This window comes from Eulemur rufifrons, chromosome 19 (genome assembly GCF_041146395.1).
Source record: "Eulemur rufifrons isolate Redbay chromosome 19, OSU_ERuf_1, whole genome shotgun sequence".
NCBI classification, from domain to species: Eukaryota; Metazoa; Chordata; class Mammalia; order Primates; family Lemuridae; genus Eulemur; species Eulemur rufifrons.
This window is the reverse complement of record NC_091001.1, coordinates 59,886,658-59,910,294: the sequence shown is the minus strand read 5'-3', so window position 1 is coordinate 59,910,294 and position 23,637 is coordinate 59,886,658. Positions and strand designations below refer to the sequence as shown.

The 23,637-nt window shown below is 37.9% G+C and overlaps 1 protein-coding gene across 3 annotated transcripts in view; it reads right to left on the bottom strand.

Moving 5' to 3' along the window:
- Positions 1-21,757, bottom strand: part of PAIP2B (poly(A) binding protein interacting protein 2B) — a 37,178-nt gene extending 15,421 nt beyond the window's left edge. The window contains exons 1-2 of one of the 3 annotated variants that reach the window (XM_069493939.1): positions 21,622-21,757; positions 20,878-20,963 (exon numbers count right to left, since the gene is read on the bottom strand). The gene's annotated coding sequence lies outside the window, so the exon portion shown is untranslated. The remainder of the gene's footprint in view (positions 1-20,877; positions 20,964-21,621) is intronic. The other 2 variants (XM_069493938.1, XM_069493940.1) reach the window with 2 other exon arrangements.
- Positions 21,758-23,637: the final 1,880 nt, after the last annotated feature.

Sequence of the window (23,637 nt, the reverse complement as noted above, 5' to 3'; positions counted from 1 at the left end):
AGTTCTGCAACCCAGAAGTTTGAGGTTGCAGTGAGCTATGATGATGCCATTGCACTCTAGCCCAGGTGACAGAGCAAGACTCTGTCTTGAAAGAAAGAAAGAAAGATAATATTCTAAAAAGACAAGGTAGAATTGTAAAGAGTAGAGGACAGATGGAAAAATAGCTCATTGGTACATAGTTCTAAAAGAATTTCATTTATAACAGAACGCACTTAATTAACGTAGGTTAAAATAAGGCGAATGTATGTGTTTAATGTATTTTAGATAGAGGCAAAAGAAATCAATGTCTATTCCAAATACAGATCAGCAACAACTATTCCATAAGGCTATGGAGGGGAGGAAAGCAGTTCTTTATTTTTCACACTTCCACATGCAGCATAACAATGGTAGAAGCAAGTCTGTCCTAAATGCCAGGGCAACTGCATAAATATGTGGGGTATTCCTAACTACAACTTGCTGGGTAGTAGGTTATACTACATTATATTTCCAAAGATTTATTTGGCAGTTGTTTACAATCAGCACAATCAGATTTTTTCCCCCACTAATATGGAAACCATCCACAGAGAATCAGAAATCAGAGTTCAGTTTTCTAAAATAACTGCCTTTGCCTGAAAAATAAATGCCAAGTACGCAATTGTAAAGGAAAAAGGAAAGGCAGAGGAAGAAAGAATAGAATAACCCTTCTAATTCAAGAATAAGGTGGAGTACAGGGAGCAAATAGCAGGATGCACTTTTTATGAGAAAAGGAGTGAAAAATTACCATAAACTCAACATACACTAAGATGTTACTGAACTTAATGCAACTATTTCAAAAAAAGTTGAAAACATTGATATGGCATTGTCAATACTAGGAAAGTAGTTCTCTCACAATAGGTTAATCTGTATTAATACTGTTAATTTGTATTTTATATCATTCAACTTTTGTTTTGCAAACAATCAGAAAGTTTGGTTTCTCCAAACAGCAGCAATCCAACAACTTAATTTATAGCGTTTAAAAAATTATAAAGTACTTTCACATCTACACTCTGATTCAAGGCGTATAATCGATCCAAACTCATTTTTAAAAACACACTCACACAGTGGGATAGTAAGACCAAAGAAGACACCACATTCAAGGGTTCAGCAACCTTTCTGTATTGCTGGGTTAGTTCAAGAACAACACTGGTTTGTGAGCCTTCTGGATAAGAGTGAACTGGTGCTGAATGTACCCCTTGACTTCAGTAGCTGTGTAGGAATAGGGAGATTTTGCCAGAGACTAGTAACTTTTAAGGAAGGCATTTAAAGACACCATACCAGGTAAGATAGGATGATCACCATTGACTTCCCTGACTTTCCTGCTCCCAGTTTCATGTAACATTCATTCTCTTCCGATTCTAGCTCTTCCCCAGCTCACCACCCATCATGTTTGAACACTGTGTTTCTCTAGCCATTCCATTTTACCATTTCACAGTCATTATTTCACTTGATCCTCACCCACATCAAGGCACATCATTACAAAAGTCTAGTGCAGTGGGGACAAAGAAAATATGCCCAAAGCTTCTAGGGGTGGGGAGAATGCTTGGTTACATAAATAGGATTAAGAATCAGAATGGCTGCTATATTGTTAGCTATGCTGCAGAGAAGATCATGTGACAAGGAAATGAACAACCATGTGAGTGAGCTTAGAAATACATCTTTCCCCAGTCAAGCCTTCAGATGATACAGTAGCCCCAGTTGACAGCTTGACTGCAACTTCGTAAGTGACTCTGAAGCAGATCCACCCAGTTAAGCTCTCAGATTCCTGACTCACAGAAACTATGTTGTTTTTACTTGCTAAGCTTTGAGGTAAGTTGTTACCTAGCACTAGATAATTTATATGGGTGTTCAATAAACACTGACAATTAGCTCTGCCACACAAACCACTAGTTGTCACATATTTCCTTTTACCTATCAAGAAGACAAATGTACAGTTTGAAATAGGTTACTGCTTGAGAAGCAGTTCTTTGAGAAGTAGACCTCAAAGATAGATAAAGGAGTTTATGTCTGGTCTGTGACTATACTGTATTATGAGATCTAAGAACAATTTGAAACTTATTCCTCTTCTACCCCACCTTCCCTCTTATATACATGGCAAACAGACAGAAAATGGAAAATGATGTTTGTCACTTTGGCTGAAAATGGGAAAGCACACAGCTCTATTAATAGTAAACAGAGGGGTGCTAAGGCCTGCTAAGCAGTTGATTCAGCACTTTATCATAGTCAAGGGTTTGTGTCTAAAATATTTGGCTTTAAATAGGGACCTCAGTTCTTTTTTTTTTTTTTTTTTTTTTTTGAGACAGAGTCTCACTCTGTTGCCCAGGCTAGAGTGAGTGCCGTGGCGTCGGCCTAGCTCACAGCAACCTCAAACTCCTAAGCTCAAGGGATCCTCCTGTCTCAGCCTCCCGAGTAGCTGGGACTACAGGCATGCACCACCATGCCCGGCTAATTTTTTTTTTGTATATATATTTTTAGCTGTCCATATAATTTCTTTCTATTTTTAGTAGAGATGGGGTCTCGCTCTTGCTCAGGCTGGTCTCGAACTCCTGAGCTCAAACGATCCGCCCACCTCGGCCTCCCAGAGTGCTAGGATTACAGGCGTGAGCCACCGCGCCCGGCCTAAATAGGGACCTCAGTTCTAAGCCACAAAGAGCTTTGGGACTTTTAATGTACCTAGGATATTTCAAGAATACATGCTTCATCAGTTCAACACTTTGAACACCCACAACTTTCAGATCCAAAATGCTCGTACCAAAAACTAGCTATTCTTTGAGGCTAAAGAAGATTTTTCAGAAGCTATAAACCTGCAGTGGCCATGATAACAGTTTGCGAAGATTACTTGTGACTTTCGAACAAATTGCCTGGAAAAAGTCTATTCAATAATTTTTTTTTTTTTTTTGAGACAGAGTCTCACTCTGTTGCCCAGGCTAGAGTGCCATGGCGTCAGCCTAGCTCACAGCAACCTCAAACTCCTGGGCTTAAGCAATTCTCCTGCCTCAGCCTCCCGAGTAGCTGGGACTACAGGCATGCGCCACCATGCGCCAACTATATTTTTAGTTGTCCAACTAATTTCTTTCTATTTTTAGTAGAGACGGAGTCTCAGTCTTGCTCAGGCTGGTCTTTAACTCCTGACCTTGAGCGATCTTCCCGCCTCAGCCTCCCAGAGTGCTAGGATTACAGGCGTGAGCCTCCGCACCCGGCCTCTATTCAATAATTGATATAAAAACTAGTCTCTCCTATTCTGTTTCCTATGGTTTCATTACTTCATTCAGTCTGGTTAATACCATCTTTAGAATTAAATATTACAGATGGCAGTTTTAAATTTTATTTTACTTCAAATATGCTACCACTGGATTCCGGTTTTCCTTCTCTCAGTTACATCCTAGCAAGTAGGATATTAGATCCACTTACTCATTAATATCTGAGTGTCTATTGATCCTAGGCACTGTGTTTGACTGTTGACTCTTGCTTTGATGGGGTACACAGTCTTTGCCCTGGGAGTATTTACATTTTTTCAGGAGAGAGAAAAGCGAATATTTAAGAATAATTACGATCTGTGCTATAAAAGAAGTAAAAGGAACTTTCAGAAAACAAAAGGGGGATCTAATCTAGTCCAGAAGTAGAAAGGTTTCCCTGAACAAGAAACATTTTCATTGATACTTGAAGAATATAAGTTGGCTAACAACAGGAGGAGAGGGAAAAGCATATGCAAAGACTCAGGGGCAGGAGGGAAGGAACTTTCAGGAACTAAAAGAAGGTAGGTAGGCAGATCACTAGAGAATTACAAGGAAGAGAGATGAGGTTGGAGAGGCAGATGGGACCAGACCTTAAGAAACCACATGAAGGATTTTGGATTTCATCCTAAAAGAAATGGAAGCCATTATAAGGAGTTCTCAGCAGCATTGTGACATGATTTAACTCTTATTTTGAGACCACTCAGGCTGCCATGTGGAAAATGGATTGGAGAGAGCAAGAGTAGATAATGAAAGGCCAATAAGACAGCTCATACTCTAATGTACATGAAAAAAGGGTGGCTGCTTGGACTAAGATGATGGCAGTAAGAAGAGAAGTAGGCAGACTCCAAAACTATTTTAGGAGGTTTTTGGTGATGAACTAGATGTGGGGAGCCAGGTTGAGGGAAATATCAAGGATAATTTTGGTACAAACAACTGGGTGGATGGTAATGTCATTCACTGAGCCAAGGAACTCTGTGGGAAGGGCAAACTTTTCCTGGGTGGTGTTAAGGGGGTGGGGGTAAAAAGGGTGATGAGTTCTATTTTGGACATGTTAAATTTGCAATGCCTCTAAAACACTCAAATGGTGATGTTAAGTAGGTTGGCTATATGCATCAAGAATAGCATAAGTCTGGCTAAATATAGAAAGTTGGAGTAGTCATTTATATAAATGGTAACTGAAGTCATGGGACTAGAGGATACTGACTAAGGAGAAAATGCAAAATGAGATGAAAGAAGGTCCAAGACCCAGCCTTGATATATGTGAACATTTTAAAAGGTCAGGGAGAGGAGGAGAATAATATGAAAAGGAGACCGAGAAGAAATCAGAGAATTGAAAGGAAAGCGGGAAAAGTGTGGCATAACAGGAATCAAGAAAAGACAGAACCTCTGTGTAGTGGGTTGAATGATAGATATGTCCATGTCTTAATCCCTGGAAACTTTGAAGGCTACCTTATTTGGAAAAAGGGTCTTTGCATATGTAATTAAATTAAGGGCCTTGAGATAAGGAGGTCATCTTGAATTATCCAGAATGTAAGAGAATAAATTTTGTTGTTTTAAGGCTCCAGTTTGTTAATTTGTTATAGCAGTCACAGGAAACTAACATACTCTCATTAAAGTGGCAATGTAGAAGGCTGCTGAAAGGTAAGTAAGAGGAAGGCCAAGAAGTGTCCACAAAATTCAGGACACTGGAGGTCTCCGAGGACTTTAATGAGAGTAGCTTCCATGGAGAGACATGAGAGTGAAAGCCAAATGGAGGTAGGAGGAATTGTAGGTGATACTAAGTATTAGATAACTCTTTCAAAGAGGCCAGCTGCCAAGGGAAGCAGCAGGAATGGACAGAAACTGGAGGGGTGAGAAGTGCATGAAAACTATTTGTCTTTAAAGACTGGAGAGTCTAGTTCATGTTTAAATGTTCACAGAAAGAATCTAGTGAAGAGGGAGAGGTTACGTATATAGGAGAGAGAAGATATAGTTGATAGTGTAGGCCCTGGGAAGGCAGAAAGGAATATTTGTTTGTTTATTTTTTGAATAGCTAATACATCTCCACAATTCAAAATCCAAATGCCTAAGATTCTTAACATGTTGACTGCCACACTAGAAAAAAATTTGTTTTCCTTGGGGCCATAGTGTTTTATTAAGAAAATAGAATAAAAACTTCAAAAACAAAACTATTATTTCTAATTTAATGAAAAAAATTGTTATTTTTTATTGTTTTCTGTACATGAGTTACATGCAATTTGAAAAATAGTTCTCTCTACTCCAAGGTGAAGAAACATGTGAGTTACATATGATTCATTAGGCCCTGGGCTCAAAACTAGCATCAGTTAAAATACAACTCACATGGCAGTTAATGTGTTAACTAGCAATAGATGGTTGCATGGTAAGCATGAAATCAGAGTATTGGGAAAAAAAGCATCAGGAGAGAGATTTTATCCATTATCAAGCCACATGAAACATCCTTACTCCATGGCAGTAGATTTCATTTCCCTGGTGGTAGGAATGCTTATGTCCTACAAATGTAAGCCTGCCTGCCCAAACAGTTGCTGGATTAACCTGTAAAACTCCAACTCTCCCACTTTTTAACTTCCTTTTTGTTTCCTTTTTTAAATTTTGCAGGGTCACAAACATACACACATTTTAAAGCTACATAAGCAATACAAGAAATAATTTTATAAAGCCTTTTAAATTCATGGAGAACATATTTTTATATGCCACATAATACTTTGCACTAACATAATTTCTCTGTCTCCTTGTTTTACAAGGTCTTTCTTTTTCTTTCTTTTTTTTTTTTTTACTAAGTAAATAAACCCATCAGATTTCATCATTTGGTGAGGTATTAAGGAAGAAAGGAGGCAGGGGGACTACTTTAGTTACTTGAGGGTTGGGCTGGGAAAAGGAAGATATGTATATACACATTTAAAAAACAGGTTCTAGGCCAGGTGTGGTAGCTCACACCTGTAACACCAGCATTTTAGGGAGGCCACGGCGGGAGGATTGCTTGAGGCCAGGAGTTCGAGATCAGCTTGGGCAACATAGAGACCCTGTCTCTACAAAAAATTTAAAAATTAGCCAGGCATGGTGGTGTACACCTGTAGTCCCAGCGACTTGGGAGCCTGAGGCAGGAGGATTGCTTGAGCCCAGGAGTCCCAGGTTGCAGTAAGCTATGATGAAGCCACTGTACTCTAGCCTGGGCAACAGAGTGAGACCTTGTCTCAAGAAAACAAAAACAGGTTCCAGCTAAACCTCTAATTACAATGATTTTGTCTCCAGTATTTCCATCTCATTTATTCATTGAGAAGCTGCATGGACTTTAAAAGAAAATAAGTAATCACCCTGCTAAGCTTTCGTATGTTGATCTCAATGCACAAATGATCCATCAGGTATCTTCCATTTGATGCAAGAACAGTGCTTGCAAACAGGTTGTCAATGAGCTTGTTAAGCACACAGAAAGCTAAACTTACCTACAATTGGAAGCTGACAAGAAGCTTTCAAAAACTTATTAGTTGATAAGGAAGTCAAGAAAAATAGGAAAATCATTTATATGATCCCTAATAGTAAAATATATCAAAACAAAGTAAATTACAAATAGAAGCATCTTCTAAATTAAACTCAAGGCTGCCAGATTAGAAAGACAATATGAATATAATACAAACTCTTTTCTATTATTGTTTGAAATGGGTCCCATACTGACCTATAAATTTGCCCTACTGATTAAGTAGAATCTGAAAATCTGGATACAGACACTCTGGGAAGAATGACAACACTGAATTTAATTACAGCAATAGTCTAGCCCCTGGACCAGACCCAAGAAAACAAAACAGAAGTATTCTCAAATAGGATTAAAAATGCATTTAGCAAGTGGTGAAAAGGCCTATTCTAATTCAGTAGTTCTCAGTCTCAGGAGTACACCAAAATCATCTGGAAGCTTTTCTGAAACCATACTTTTCAGATATTCTGATTTGTTAGGCCTGAGCCAAGGCTCAACATTTGCATTTTTGCTTGTTAATTTGCTATAGGTAATTCTGATATAAAGAAAGACTAAGAACAATTCCTCCAATATAGTGACAAATAGTCATAAAATGTACTCCATCAGGCATTTAAAGGCACTTCCAAAGGTAGAATCAACAGACTTGCCAACAGTGGCAAGATCTCTATACCCAGACCCCCACCTTCAAGTTCTAACTCCTTCCAGTTCTCAAAAAAAAAAAAAAAAAAAAAAAAAAAAAAAAAAAAAAAGGCAATCAATCAACCTCCCAGGATAACATCAAATGGTGGTTAGCACATAGACCTTGATTTCTCCAGATCCAGCTCCAAAAAGATATTACATATTATTAACAGGGGTGAACTCATCTGTAACAGATAGTATTAATCAAAAACATTCCTATGGTACATTTTAAAATATAAAATATGTATAACTTTTCTCACCAATAAGACAAAAGCCTCTAAATGTTTTAGACTGATCTGATGACAATTTAACATTTTTTTAAAATGTATAATTATATCAGAAATGCCATTATAGAAGCCTGAATACAATCTCTGCCTAAGGTCTCCCCTATCTCCACCTCCAATTTCACATTTGATTATACATACGTTTGAGAGGCATTATTCATTATTTGTTTTGGGAGCAGTCTATAACCTTGGAAGTTTCTTGAGGGCAAGAATGAAGTCTTTTACAGCTTCTAGCATGCCTCTGTGAACTCACCAGGTCTTCAATAAATGATATGTTGACTACCTGCCATTTCTAGAATGCTATATTCTAAATCTCATTTCCTAGCCAGGAAGCCCATGCCCTTAAGGGCTAAAATCTATAGCTGAGCACCCATCGATTGAGTATGAAGAGTTATTCCCCACAGCCAGTGACAATACTACTCTGAAATCTGTTTTTGACAGGTTAAAAATTACTCAAGGGGGAAAAAAAATTTCTATTCTAGAAAAAAAAAAGTATGTGTTATTGTTTACTATTTTAGCACTAATAACACCAGGTAGCTATAACATTCTTCTCATGAGCTGTAGGCTAGGCATAAAAGTTTGCCACACTAGAACTATCTAAACTGGAAGAAATCTATAGCATGAATTCCAAGAAAAATAACCAAAAGGGACATGTTCATTTTATTTGATATATTTCTGGAAAAAAAGGTTTGTTTGCTATAGTACAGTGGGAAGAGGGGAGCCAAGCAGCCTAAATACATATGTAAGAACAAGGTAGAGAAAACTGTATTCACTAGAAGTCTTTTCAGGAAGGTATCCATTTTGGACGGAAGAAACTCCTCGAAAGTTAATTTTGAGGAGGAGAGTCCTTGAGGGACCAGGGTAAGGTCAGAACCGTTCCGTGGGAGAAAGGGGAATGTTTCTCTGGCTAATGGGAACACAGTGCTAAAATAGAGTGAAGACGAAAAAGTCAAAGGTGGTACATTTCAGAGAATGAGAGGCCTCACACTGCATAATATGAACTACACCTTAAGAACTTCAATTTTCATAAAACTACTAGGCCCATACAAAGCTTAGGAGCCTGTGGATTTTTTGGTGTGGAAACAATTGAAGAAGCAGATTTTATATCAAAGTTGCAAGGGCAAAACTGAAGTACGTCCTAATTGGGAAAGCAGTTAGGACAAGCTTCCCCAGACCTCTGGAAAGAGAAGGCCCCGATGGACAACGTAGTTAGATAGAAGAAACAAGTAATCTACCCAAATACAAGAGGAGAAGACAAGAATAAAATAACAGCTCTTCTAAGTACTTCATAACATTATCTCTTTGAATATTTAAAACAATCCCATTAGCAGGGCTGTTACTACCCCAGTTTTTCAGATAAATCCTCTGTTTTTCAGAGATTGATTAAACACCTTGCCCAAGGTACAACCTTAGTGCTGGAACTGGGGCTTAAGTTTAGGTCTTTCAGATCCCAAAGCCCATGCTCTTAACTACTTACCCTATACTCTCACACTTCCCACATTAATTCCAGAAAGGCTATGATAGAAAACTTTGATTTTCTCAAATATTCCAAATGGAGGTGGGGGAACCAGGCTGAAGAAAAATGTTATTCAACAAAAGAACTGAGGTCTTTGGAAGGGGAATATGAACAAGTTCATACCACATGCCAGTGTGTTTAAATCAAAATAAAGTATATTCCCTACCATAAACATACAAAGCTCCATTTAATCTGAAGCCTGCTGGCACTTTTAGGATGAGAAAGCAGACCTCCAAATAGGTCTATAATCCCTTAGGCACAATTCCAATATCCAAAAATTTTTCTTGCACTTTATGTCAAAACTTATGTGACAGTAAAACTTGGCCTGAACTGATGTGAAGCTATGTACAGCCCTTATCTATCCCGCTTAGTGTGATACTCCTGTTTTGCTCAGAAATAACAATGTGTATGACTAAGGGTGCTGCACCAGACACACTGGGGCACTATATAAAATAGAAAGCATCTGTCAAAAATCTAAAAAATTCTGAATTCTGAAACTCATCTAGCCCCAAGGGCTTCAGACCTTTCATGGACCTGTATTCCAAAGAATCTTAAAAACAATTTCCAAGAATGATTAGATCAGAGGTACTCAGTCTTTAGTATTTCATAAACAAGGGAATTTTCAAAAATATTTTGAGGACAACATAGGATTCCAATTTTTTTTTAAATCAAGTAAGGATGATAAAAACACCCTTATCAACATCATTCCATAAAAGGATATTTCAGCACCAAAAACCACAAGAAGGCCTTAATTCAATGCAAAGGACAATTCTTTAAACTGAATAAATTTAGTTTCATGAAAAAACACTATATGGTCCTTATTTGTCTTGATTCACAACAGCCTCGTGAAAATTCACCTGGGGCCAGCACTGGTTTGATCTCAGGCATAGAGCCCAGCTGCCTACATAAAATTACTTGGGGAATTACTTGTTTAAAATACAGACAATCCCCGCCTCCCCCCCATCCTAGGAGATTGTGATTCAGATGGCCTGAAAGGGGGACCCCCAAATCTATATTGATTTTTAGGAAACAACTTAAGTTGTTTTTGATGTGCAAGCTTCAGAACCACAGGTCTGGTCTGTAGGATTTAGTTCTACCCTCCTTTTCTTCACCCAAACTCTTCTGAGGGGGTAAGGAAAGCAAAACAGGAATGTTTCCAAGTAAGGAATCTGCCTAAGCCACTGTTTGTAACACAGTTACTTCTTCAGTCTAGCCTGGACCAGCTGGCCACCTGAGGCTATCAGCAGTGGAACAATAGACCTTAGAGAGTCGACAAGCAAGAAAGACTTGTTTAAAGCAAAACTCCTCTATGAAAAGGTGTGGCTTCCAGAGTTTCCCGTCTCTTCAACCCAAAGATTCTACATATGACTCCTAAACTCAGCACAGATATCTTTGCCCTTAGCTAACAATAAATAAATAAATAAAACTTTAAAAAATATGTGTGTATTATATATATGTGTGTGTGTGTGTGTGTGTGTGTGCGCGTGTATTCCTTCATAGCTGTCCCCGATATCCAGTTTCTATGCTACGTCTGATTTTGGCCTTTATTTTTCATCTTCAAATGGACTATAAGAATCACTAGTATTACCTCAAACAATACAATGACAAATCCCTTAAAAATGGAAAATCCACACCACATTTGATATTTTATGCAGCAGACTATATTCTCAACATTCCAATGAGATAAAATAATCCCAGTGACTTCTCCTTTTTGGAAAAAGTTTCTCTTATTCTCCTTAATTACAGTTAAGAAAAAAAACCCTTAACACTAAACATGGCTAATATTTTAAAAACACACAAATCTTTCAATTTAATAAGCACTCAAAGCCCTTTACCAGTTAAAAAAAAAAAATACCAGGCCCTTCTAAAGAGAGGCTAAATGCTAAATGATGGGGGAGACAAAAGGGACACATAACTTACTCCTGTGCTCATGGGGTTAATGTCCAAATCCTATTTGACTAGAATCCCCTTGTCTCTCCAAGCCTTGCAAATGAAACAGAATTTCTCACTTGATACTTGGCCAGGACTTGCAGTCATGAAAAAAGATTGTGTTAATGTCATTGCTCCTTACCTGAACTCAACACTATGCTGGCATCGAGGGTTGAATCTTTCATGATTTGCTGCATAACCTGTATGCTTCTTATCACAGAGCAAACTAAGCTTTCTTCTATTAATAGAACCAGATTTCTACACTTTATAGTTAGAACACAGCAGTGATTCTCAAAAATGTAGTTCCTGGACCAGCAGCATCACCATCACCGAGAACTTGTTAGAAATGCAAATTCTCAGGCACTACCCAAGACCCGATGAAACAGAAACTCTGGAGTGGGGCCCAGCAATTTGTGTTACAGCAAGTAGAAAAATGTGTTTGCTTCCGTAGGTCCAAAAGCCAGGGATACTGTACATTCTACCTTGATAAGAAACAAAGATATCCAACTAAAAGACATAAACTCCTCACTACTCCCACCTGCCACCCAATGTGTTTTATTTTTATGAGTTAAAGATTTAGTCTAAAAAGTATACTTATGTGTATCAGTTCCCAGGTACCCTGATCTTATTCAATACTGTTTATATCCTCTTATATCAAAGTTTTAGAAAAGATCATTATAGTGTAAGCCTCAGGCACTCTAGAACTTATATAATAAAACATCAGCTAGGTCTGAATATACCAAACTTACTAGAGAAGAAAAGTGAAATCACTGGCTATATTTCAGAATTGCATTCAACTGGGAGTTAAAGTTTCAATTTTTTTCATCTTTATATTTTCAAATTTATGGAATTAAATCAGAATACCCCATTCTTCCAAAGCCTCTCACCAGGCAACTTTTTACTACATTACTTCTTGCTTTCAGTGGGTATAAAATAGAGCCCTGGTAGGCACATTTTGTATATCTGCAAGGTTGTAGAACTAAACAGTTAACCTCCGTTCAATATTAAAACAAAAGTCCTATAAACCTCAGATGGTGAATGTAATGCTAGCACTCAGCACTAGCACCAAAGCCTAGAAAATAAAAAGATAACAAGAATACCATTACCAAACAAAAGCAAACTCTCACGAGGTTACTACATTCTGGTTCTGCTCCTGTTTACACTAAAATCACTAAGTTAAAACTTCCCTGAGATCACTGCATTTTAAAGAGTGGGCAAGTCTTATAGCACCTACTTTCAAAAAGCAGATAATTCCCATGCAATTGTTTTAAAGCACAAAGAAATGAAGAGAGCCACATTATTTGTATACAGGTAGCTTACTAAATTGAAACAAAATTAACACAAAAGAAAACCACAGGCCCATTTCCATGCTACGAACAATTTCAAACAAGACAAGAGCAACTAAAATCAAGCAATTTAGTTAAAAATAAAACAATACAAAAACATTTTGATCAAACAGGATTCAGACCAGAAATTAAAGGATGGTTTAATAAAAAAAAATAAGAATGCATTTTATATTAACAGGGAAAAGAAAAAAATTACATGCTTATCTCATTAGTTGCCAGATACATTGTTTTTAAAAATTAAATATTCATTTTTGATAAAAGCCATTTAAAACAAGCATAATTTAAAAAAAAAAAAAGAAAAAAAATCAAGCTTCTTTAATGTAATCAATATATTCATGTAAGAATCTCTCTGTCCCAAACCTTAGATGCATTTCCATTAAAAACAGAAAAAAGATTAGGAATGTTAACTATCATGGCCGCTATTTAACTTTGTTCAAACACTACTATCCAATGCAAATCAGTCAAGAACACCAGATAAGAGGTATAACTATTGGAAAGGAAGAGGCAAGATTATCCTTATTTTCAGATATGATTTTGATTTTTCAGCAAGACTAAGGAACTGAAAAATTGAAAACACTATTAGAAACAGTTAAGAGTTTAATAACAAGATAGGTTATAAAATAAACACACAAAAAATCAATAGCTTTTGTATAAATCAATAACAACCAGTTAGAAAAGATAAAAGAAAGAGAGATCCAACTACAAAAACAAAACTCTCAAATTCTTGGGAATAAATCTAGTGGAACATAAAACAATTTGTCTGAGAATATTTAATGTGAGTTGAAAATATGGATGGATATGATGTAAAATGTTTACTCTTCCCAAATTAATCTAAAATGCCCAAAGAGAACTTTTTGAAAACTTGACAAATTGATTCTCATTTTTGCTGGGTTAATTATTACGTAAGAATAATCATTTAAAAAATTTTAAAGGAAGAGAAATATAAAATTAAAGTACTGTAATTAAAGTAGTGTAGAATGAGCATAGAAATAAACGTATCAACAAAACAGAAAGCCAAGAAACAAGAATCTGTTTTATGTCAAAAGTTGCATTTCAAATAGTAAAGAAAGTATAGATCATTTAAAAAGAATGCAGGGACAACTAATTAACTATTCAAAACAGGGAGTGGAAAGACAAATGAAAAATAGACTGTCTACCTTCACACAAAAATAAATTACATACAGATTAAAGTTAAAAAAATTTTTTTTTTAAAAAAGAATATTTAAATAAATATATTTAACCCGGGATAGGGGAAAGTCTGTCTTAAGACACCATAGTGAAAAGTCATAAAAGGAAAAAACAAGTGGATAGATATGAGTACAATACAGAAAGAAAAGCTTTCACACAGCAGCATTAAAATAAAGTAAAATGACAAATTACTTACTGGTAGAAAGTATTTGTAACCTCAATGACAGATAAAAGGTTTATATCCTTAGCCCATAAAGAAATCTTAAAAATTACATAGAAAAAGTGAAATGTTCCAATAGAAAATGAGCAATGGAGAAACAGGTAATTCCCACAAGAATAAAAATGGCCAATAAGCATACAAAAAAGATTCAAAGGCACTAGAAATCAAAGAAATGTAAATTAAAACAGTAAGACTTTCCGCTTAAAGACCAGCAAAGATGACAAATGTAGGAGGGGAAAGAAGCTCTCACTCACTGTTGGTGGGAGTATAAACTGAACCAATTTTCTTGCAGGATAATTTGAAAATATATATTTAAAACCCTAAAAATGTTTTATACTCTACATATAAACTATCATAATATATAAACTATATATCATGATTCTACTTTTTAAAATGTTTATTTTCATAAAAAAGTTATGAAGAAAAGCAAAAAACTGAATGTTTTCAGTGGTAAATTAAAGATCATTTTTCTTTATATTTTGTCTTCTAAGTTTTTTACAAAAAGAGTGTGATTTCCTTTATAATCAGGGAGAAATGTTCTTTTCTTTTCTTTTTTTTTTTTTTTTGAGACAATGTCTCACTCTGTTGCCCAGGCTAGAGTGTCACGTCGTCAGCCTAGCTCACAGCAACCTCAAACTCCTGGGCTCAAATGATCCTCCTACCTCAGCCTCCCGAGTAGCTGGGACTACAGGCATGCGCCACCATGCCCGGCTAATTTTTTCTCTATATATTTTTAGTTGTCCATATAATTTCTTTCTATTTTTAGTAGAGACGGGGTCTCGCTCTTGCTCAGGCTGGTCTCGAACTCCTGAGCTCAAACGATCCGCCCACCTCAGCCTTCCAGAGTGCTAGGATTACAGGCGTGAGGCCCAGCCTTATTTTCATTTATATCTCTTTTCTTTTTTTTTTTCTCATGTATGTGTCACATGTAGGCTAGAGAGCTTGAATCTCTGCCACTAAAAGTAGACCAGCTCACTTTGGGGATGCTGCCCCACCTTCATTTTTCTTTTTTAAAGGTCCTCCTGTAGCACCACAGAGAAAACACAATTATGTAAATTTAAAAAGATTAAAAGTGTGATTGCAATAGAAAATAATAAGTATGCACATGAAAAAATACTACAAGTGAATACAAAAAAGAAAGCAGCTATTGAAGTAATGGGAACTGCAATCTGGAAACATTTTTCTTATTGTTTTGTTGTTCTCAAAGTATTTTTTAAAATATACAACATTGAGGCAAAGAAGAAAAAAAAGCTGCCTCTCCCTTTTTCTGCGGCTATGTATTCACCTGGTACCAAAAAGATGGGCAGCCTCTCAGATCCTTTTTTCTTATCTCTTTCTCATAACTCCATTTCATTTATTCACTCTTATTTTTAAAAAGGTAATAAGTACAAACAGATAATTCAAAAAAATTTAAAATATAACTATATATAAAAGTACATGGGGCTGGACGTGGTGGCTCATGCCTGTAATCCCAAACTTTCGGAGGCCAACGTGGGGAGGATCCCTTGAGGACAGAAGCTCGAGACCAGACTGGGCAATAGTGAGACCCCATTCTACAAAAAATAAATAAAATTAAAAAAACAATCTGGGCTTGTGGCACATGCCTATAGTCCCAGTTACTCAGGAGGCTGAGGCAGGAGGATCCCTTGAGCCCAGAAGTTTGAGGTTGCAGTGAGCTATTATGATATCACCATACTCTAGCCCCGGTAACAGAGTGAGACCCTGTCTCAAAAAAAAGGTACATGGCAAAATCCCATTCTTCCTCCTATTCTCCCTCCACAGATAAACATTTTAATTGGTTTCTTATATATCATTTCAGAATTTTTTTGCAAATATGCAGATACAGTCTTTTTTTACTCTTCTCTTGCAACACAAAAAGTAGCATACTATACATATCATACCTTGTTCCTTTTTTTAAAAACTCACAATATATCTTAGAGCTCTTCTACATGAGTATATAGATCTTGCTTATTCTTCTTTATAACTACATGGTTATTTCATGGTTTGGATGTGCCACAGTTTACTTAATTAGTTCCCTATTGACAGACACTGAAGACATCCTTATTGTGCTACTACAAACAATAATGCCAAGCATACCTACCTATATACATCAAGTTCATTTCTGAATGTGACTTTGATGAAGCCTCTGAAGTGGTTCAGGAAATTAGATCACAAGGTCACATGTTCACTAGGTCTAAAAGTTAGCGCTTTTTCTAGTTCCCATTATGTAACAGCAATATATAGCAAACAACTTCTTTGGGCAAAGCAATTGTACTCCAAGGGGATTTATCTCTTAAAAATAAAGTGATAAACAGAACACTCAGGATGAACCATTTCTATTTAAAATTGTATATTTATGTATGTAAACAAATATGCATAGAAAGTAAAAAATACATCCATCAAAACATTAATTATTGACTCAGTATGGTAGATCTATGGAGTGCTTTATAGTTCCCCCATCCCTTTTTGCCTATAGATGCTTTCTAATTTTGCAATAGTAAATATGTATCATTTCTGTAATATATAATAAAATTAAAAACAAAAATAAAATGTTAACACAAATTAAGCTGGATATGTTCCTTCAGTCTGTCTCATATTTGCATAGTGCTTCAGACTGCTTAAATATCACCTCGTTTGAGAAATCTTTCCCCAGAACTCCATAGATTACTAACTACTCCTTTCTCCTTGGGTTTAGATAGCATTTTATTCATCTCTATCACCTCACTTGTCACATGATAAGTCAGTTGTTTATCCATCTGTCTCCCTTGCTTGCTTGTGAGCTCCCTGAGAGTAAGTTTGATTATATTTTCAGCACCTTGAACAGTATGGGACACATACGAGCTTCATACATAGTGCAGTAAATGATTTCACTATGATGTAATATTAATAGTTCCCAGAATGCAATACCTGTATTTCTAAATTGTTAGAGATACCCTGCCAATAACCTGAGAATGTTACACTTTCTCCTTAAAACTTGAATCCATTACTATTACTGAGTAGCTGTGGTCATAATTAACTCAGTTGTGACAAGCACTCTAGCCAAGGCCATTCATAGTTTTTTCCTTGGGTTATTTTTGATTGTTTGCTTTTTTAATCTGGAGTGTTTGGTAAAATCTCTGTACCTTTGCACCTGGTGGGCTCTGCTTGGAATGCTGTCTCAAGGTTTTATTCAGCTGGAAAACATTCCTACTCACCCTTTAAGAATCAGCTTAAATAACACCTTCTTTGGGAAGCCATCATATCCCCCCCATCCTTTCAGGAAGAGTTGAGAATTCCTCAAATCAGACATTTGTGCATCTATTGCTATGTATCAGACATTGAACTAAGTGCCTAAGACAAAAAGATGAAGCTGTGGACTCTGTCCTCATAGAGCTCATGGTCTAGTAAGGAAGACAGCCATATGAACAAATAACCACATTCTAATACAACTAAATGCAACACCAAAAGAAAGATGTATTAGGCCGAGGTGGGCGGATCGTTTGAGCTCAGAAGTTCGAGATCAGCCTGAGCAAGAGCGAGACCCCATCTCTACTAAAAATAGAAAGAAATTATATGGACAGCTAAAAATATATATAGAAAAAAAAATTAGCCGGGCATGGTGGTGCATGCCTGTAGTCCCAGCTACTCGGGAGGCTGAGACAGGAGGATCGCTTGAGCTCAGGAGTTTGAGGTTGCTGTGAGCTAGGCTAACGCCATGGCACTCACTCTAGCCTGGGCAACAGAGTGAGACTCTGTCTCAAAAAAAAAAAAAAAAAAAAGAAAGATGTATTGAATATTTGATATGTCAATTACTTTGTTAGAGGATTTATTAAATATTATCTATTATAATGTTAGGTAGGTATTTGAATTGGACAGAAAGCAATGAAACTGCTGTACCCTCAGTTGTCTTCTGAAAAAACTATCTCCAAGGGGTTCTTTTCATATATGCCACACTGTGTGTGACAGATGATGCATAAAACCAACTCTACTTCTTTGGTCACAAGTGACTGGACTAGGGCTTAGTGCCTCAGCTAAGGACAACATACAGGTTGAACCTGAGGGAGATCAACCACCAAAGACATGGCTTGGTTGAAAATTCTGCCCAATACGGGCTCTCCATTTTAGAAGGCAACAGACCAATCCAATCAGATATTCTCTCTTGGGAAATACAAATGTTGGGTGAACAAAGTAAAAGGTAGGTCTCCAGAGTTCAAATCCTATCCTAAATACTGCTAAGGTATTGTTCTATGAGGTTTTGAAAGCATTAGGGCCAAATATAATACGGCTGCTGAATGATTTCCCATTCAAGTTTACATTCAACCCTCATCACCCACAAGGGCCTAACATATCATATCACCACTTCTGAATTAGGAAACAGGCTCAAAAGTCCAAGACTTTGACCAAAGTCACTTAGTTGGTATGTGGCAGAGCCAGAATTCAAAGACCACATCAGCATAATTCTTCTATAATATCCTGCCAGTTACATGGCCAAGTGGCCTCATAATCAACAAATGACAAGTAGAGGCTGACACAGGTCAATGGAGAGAGGTTCAAAGGAAGAGTTTATGCACAAGAGTAGACTAGAAATGTTCTGGAAGTATGCCTGGGAATGGGAAGTGGGAGGGGGCATACCAGATTTCACCTTGGTCAAATTAATCTATAATTCCAACCCGGACCTCTCCAATGAGCTCCAGACTTAGCTATCCATCTTTCTTACTTGAATATAAGATCTATAGGGTAGGACCTTAATCTCTAGTTTATTCACCACAGACTAAAGCAGAGTCTGGTTTATAGTAAATGCTTAACATATATTTGATGGATGAATGAACAAGTGAACAAATTACCAAAGGAACATTCTAAGAGGATTGGGGGTGGTTATTAGCATGAAATATACTCTAGGAGTCACTTACAAATACAGTTGATTCCCATTATTTGTGGATCCTATTATTTGCCAATTTGCTTACTCGCTAAAATTTATTTATAACCCCAAAGTCAATACTATAAAGCTTTCAAGTTCATTCATGGACATGCATGCAGTGGTGAAAAATATGTCACTCCTTGCACACGTCCCGAGCTAAGGTCCACTAAGGTGATCCTTGGCCTTGCTTCAGCTTTCCTACGGAGATGACCAGAGAACAGAGACAGTAGGGGGCAGTGCAGTGTAGTGCAAGAAGCTCTGGCTCTGGGGCCAGAGTTAAAATTTAAACCTTGTCCAGTTGGCAGCCTCAGGCAAGTCGCTTAGCACTTGTGTACTTCATTTACTCTTTTGTAAATAAAGAAAATACAATCTACAGGGTGAGCTGTTTTGATTTAAAATTATAATCTATGTGAGGTATGTACACATACACATATTTTCCCTAAGAGCAATGGTTTAGTTTTTGACAATTCAGTGTTCCAGGTGACTTTATAGAGCATAGTTACTTCCAAATAATGAGAACTGACTATAATTACTTATAAAGAAATAGAAAAAATAATTATTTGGATGCAGTAGAGGCAGCCTTCAAGATTTTGAAGAAATACAACTTCAAGCACATAAGGTATAGAAAGACTTTCCAAGAGAGAGAACAGCACATACAGATAGAGGCCCAGGTGTGTGGAAAAAAACAGGTAGGTTCAGGAAATGTTACTTCGCAAAGTCTAGAGCAGTAGAAGATGAGGCCAGAATATGCGGCCACAGTGCTTCTCTGTACTTGTATACACCCTGTACTGTAGAACCTTTCTCTCTGAATTTAATTCTTGGTTTATAGTTCTTGCTTCCATTAAATTGTGAGCTCTTCATGGTCAAAGTTTCTAGGAAGAAATTATAGCTATAGTCCTTTAAATTTATAAACAAGTAATAACTAACACAAACACATCTGAAAAGACTGTATAAAAATAACTGGTATAGTGATCAACTCACAGATTTGCAATTTGTACAGGACTTTTCTTTGGTAACTGCTATAACTCTGTCATAAATTTTTTTCAGACACCTGGGTATTTGCTAGACCCGTTTTAAGATTTTGCTCTTTTTAGTGTGATTTATTAACAAGGCTCAAACATATGGTCCGTTTGACAATGCTGCCACCTCAGAGTAAAGATTCCTTTTAATTTACTCTAATATACTTAATGCTTTACATACAAGATACAATTTCACCATAATAAAATACAGGGAAGCATATTGATATATGTTACAAATAGAATGAAGAAAACAAGATTTTTTCACAAAAGCTTGTAAAATCTTGGCCAAAACACAGTGAACATGTTAAACGCACAGCTTACATTTCTCCACTAAGAACTAGGAAAAACAATTCCAGTGTATGTAAAGTCACAAAACTAAGACTGTAAGAATTTACAAGATTTTGTACACATCTATATCTCCCTCCCCGATATGCACACAGCCTAAGGAGTCTATCACTCTTATCCTAATACCTCAATTTCCTCCAACCTCCAAAATAAAACCCTCAGTGTCCAATATCTAAATTAATATTTTCAAACCTCCAAAATCTCAATCAAAACTAAAAGTGGTGAGTTACCTTTTCCACATAACATTCTTGGAATAGTTTTATTTAGGCACAACACAGTTTGCACTATTACCCAGAAGCATATGGCTATAACCAACACTACTGGAAAACAAACAGATATACTATGAAGGTGAATACAAACTCTGTGAAAAGGGAATAGGGAATGTTGTTTTTAAAAAGATTCAATGCTGTCATTATCCATTCGTAGTTTGGGTGTGATCAAATCACGTCTGTGCTGTACAGCTAAAGTATGTCCTACATTTTATGACTAACTAGGGTGGCCAGGCTCTTACACTGCAAACTCTCAGCAAGCCCAGTTAAGCTGTTTAAAGTATAATCCAATTCCATCTGCTTAATAAAATAATAATAAATTTTAAATTCCTTGCTGTCAGTTAACCCTTTTCAGTTGCATTTTTCAGCAATTATCACCAAAAGAACAAAGATTCTAGAGAGGATGTAACGATCAAATGCCATCTTAAGGAAGGCGAAAATAGTTTACCATTAACAAAACCGATTGAAGTTCCCAACCTTGCAAAGCTCCCTGTTCAGTGTATTCAGCCGCTCTCCCGTTCACCTTCCAGCTGCCTAGAATAGGCAAGTGGAAAATGTTAGTTTCCAAGAGAAAAAATGAGGATGCAATTTAGGGGATGGTAGGGGGTGAAAGACTCACTCGTGGAAGACAAGGCAGAAGAGAAGTGGCCAAGGTCTCCAAGTCAAATTAGGTATGAAGAATGAGGGCTGGAGTAAAGGGGGAGATGGGAAGCAGATGACGCGCGGAGACCTGCGAATGGGGGAGGGGCAGAACGCGCAACTCCTCCCCCATCCCGTTCGGGGGATGGGGCGGAGGGATGCAGCACTGGTCAATTTGCCTAGCAGTGTTGCACCGGAGGAGTAAGGGGACTCACAAGCCTGAGAATCTGGTGTGAGTGTTAAAAGGGGGCTGAGGAGACTCAGGAACTTGGGGTGGGGCGGGGAGCAGAGCACCTGTGCAGGGGGGGAAAGGGACTAAGACCCCCTAGCGCCCCCGAGGGGCAGGGGTGACCCCCGAGGACGTCCCTTGCCGCTGATAACCGCGACGTGGGGCTCCGCGGGTTTTCCCTCCCCACAGGAGAGGTCGGGCAGGCGCGCACCGCCCCTCACAGTCTCGACGGCGGCGGAAAGAGAGGCGCAGGGCGCCCCCAGAGCCGGGAGAGCGGCGCTTTCCGCGGGTCCTTTCCCCCGCAGCCCGGACGCCGAAGCCCACCTGGGCTGACCAGAAGCCCCTCCTCCAGGCCGTGCTCTGCCACTCCTCCGAAAGTCTAAGCCGTCGCTGCGGAGGTCGCCGTTGCCAGGACAGTCTCGGCCTCTAGTACCAAAACGTGAGGAACAGCACAGAAAAAGCGCCACTACCACTCGTTAGGTTACCTCTTACAGCACACTGCCTCCTCACCCCGCCCCTGAACCCAAGCCATTGGTTGCCGGGCACCGCCCCATTCGTCTATTGGGCCTGGGAAGATGCCGCTCAGTCACCTAGAAGGGCATATCTGGCTTTTTATTGGCCTAAATGTGAAGCACTGCCCGCCCACTCCCTCAGAAGTCCCAGCTTCTGATTGGCTTTAATGTCTGTCTTTTCGCTTCCTTCGTTCTTTCTCTCGGTGGGGGAGGTGTGGAACGCCTCCTTGCGGGAGACACCGGCCCTGATTGGTTGAAAGGACGCTACGCTAGTCCTGGATAGGTATTGGGCGAAGGAGCGCCCGGCCCCACGGGGGAGGAGCCCAAGGCACAGCACCTCTGGGTTTGTTTACAGAGGCTCTTGCTCCGGCTTCATCCATTGGCTTAACTAGAAGCCACTCCCACCGAGTTTTGCCAGTGAGGCTCACCGAGAGGAGCATGGGGACGGGCCTCAGTGGGATTTCCCCAGCTGTCAATTACCGAGGAGGGAGGATATTTGAGTAAGGGTGGCTTGGTTCTGTACCTATGCTCCATCGCAAAAAATTAAGGAGGTGGGTTCCTTCGGAGGCTGGAAGGAAGCAGAGGGATGCTTTCACATTTCTAGAAACAAACCTAACTTCTTGAGTCCTTTAAAAAAAATAAAACCTTATGTTTCCCCTGGGATTTAGGATGTCCAATTTTTGCTTGCAGAAGACTTTGTATTTTATTCTTCAGGAAGTATTTTTTTTTCTTTATGGAGAGCTTACTTTATAAATCTTTTGTTCTCCCCACCTCTCATGCTGACTATATACATGACACAAAGTAGAGGCTTTGCAGACATAAAGATATTGCAGAGTGAATGGATAAATGGTAAAAATGAGGAGACTTAAATTCAGATTAAATATAACAATTAAATAAAATGTTAAATATAAGCTTAATATATATAATAATTAAGTAAATACATAAATAATTAAATATATTTGTTCAACAAATATTATTGAGCATCTGCTATGATGTCCAGGCTCTGATCAAGGCACTGGCGTTATATGATACAAATGAGACAATGAAGATGCACCCGTGGCTCTTATTCTCTAGTATGGGAGACTGACAACAAAAAAGAAACCAAAAAAATAAATAAATAAATAAATAAAATTGCATGTTGTGACTAAGTGCCACGAAGAAAAATAAAGCAGAGTTACAGAATTGTTGGGGGATGGCTATTTTAAGAAGAACAGTTAATTTAAGAGCTGTTTGAGGAAAGCGCATTGAATAGAGATGTGAGTAATGGGAAGAAGTAAAGAATGAGAAGGGGTTGGTAAGCAGGGCCACTACATTGCACAACTCCAGGATCACTATTTACATTGCTTCAGGTATTTTTAAGTTGTATTATTAGGTATACATTCATTTAGGATTGGCTACTCTGGTTTAAAGTTTTATTTGATTAAATAATTTAAATGAATCCTATGAGAAACACATATCTCTTTTAGAAAAAAAAATCTGTCTCCAAGATAGCATTCCCATACCTGGCACTGCTTTTTTCCCTAAGGTGGCCTTCAGATGCATGGTGAGAGAGGGCTTACACAATCTCATAGTTTTAAAAAACAGGCTCTTCAGGTCCACATGGTGTCCTTGCATAATCAGAAATACTCTTTGAGGATGAAAATTTATTGCCAGGATAACAATGGGATGTAAGAAAGGGCTGGTGGACTCCTCTTGTCTTGCTTCCTACAACTGGCACCATCTATTATAAATTCATGACTGGTTATTAACAATGATAAAGAGAAAACCTTAAAAGCAGAGAAAAAAATTATTACATACAGGAGAAAAACAAGAATTATAGCAGATTTCT